Source organism: Pterocles gutturalis, unplaced genomic scaffold (genome assembly GCF_000699245.1).
Source record: "Pterocles gutturalis isolate BGI_N339 unplaced genomic scaffold, ASM69924v1 scaffold5688, whole genome shotgun sequence".
In the NCBI taxonomy this organism is placed as follows: domain Eukaryota; kingdom Metazoa; phylum Chordata; class Aves; order Pterocliformes; family Pteroclidae; genus Pterocles; species Pterocles gutturalis.
In genome coordinates, this window is record NW_010117819.1 from 1,059 (window position 1) to 1,511 (window position 453).

Sequence of the window (453 nt, forward strand, 5' to 3'; positions counted from 1 at the left end):
CCCCCCTGCCCTACGGCCATGGGGACGCTGCTGGTGTCACCCCGGGACGGGGTGTTGTCCTCTACACCCTGGTCAGCGGCTCCCTGCCCTTCGACGGGCACAACCTCAAGGTGTGTCACCTCCCGGTGTCACCTGTCACCTCCCCGTGTCACCTCCCCCTGTCCCCATCCCATCCCAACCGCCCCACGGCCATGGGGACACTGCTGGTGTCACCTGGGGACGGGGTGTTGTCCTCTGCACACTGGTCAGCGGCTCCGTGCCCTTCGACGGCCACAATCTCAAGGTGGGGACATCCTTGTCACCTCCTGTCACCTCCCCATGTCACCTCCTGTCCCCTCCCCACCTGGTGACAGCAGCAGGATGACACTCGGAGCCCGGACCCATGGGGCACCGCCATGGTTGGGGACAACACCCTCCACATCCCCACATAGGGGACAATGGCCGAGGGGGGGA

The 453-nt window shown here is 66.2% G+C and overlaps 1 protein-coding gene across 1 annotated transcript in view; it reads left to right on the forward strand.

Moving 5' to 3' along the window:
- LOC104463561 (MAP/microtubule affinity-regulating kinase 4-like) overlaps nucleotides 1-453 on the forward strand; it is a gene marked incomplete at both ends in the record, with an annotated part of 1,696 nt that overhangs the window by 1,047 nt on the left and 196 nt on the right. The gene's annotated exons all lie outside the window — the stretch shown is intronic.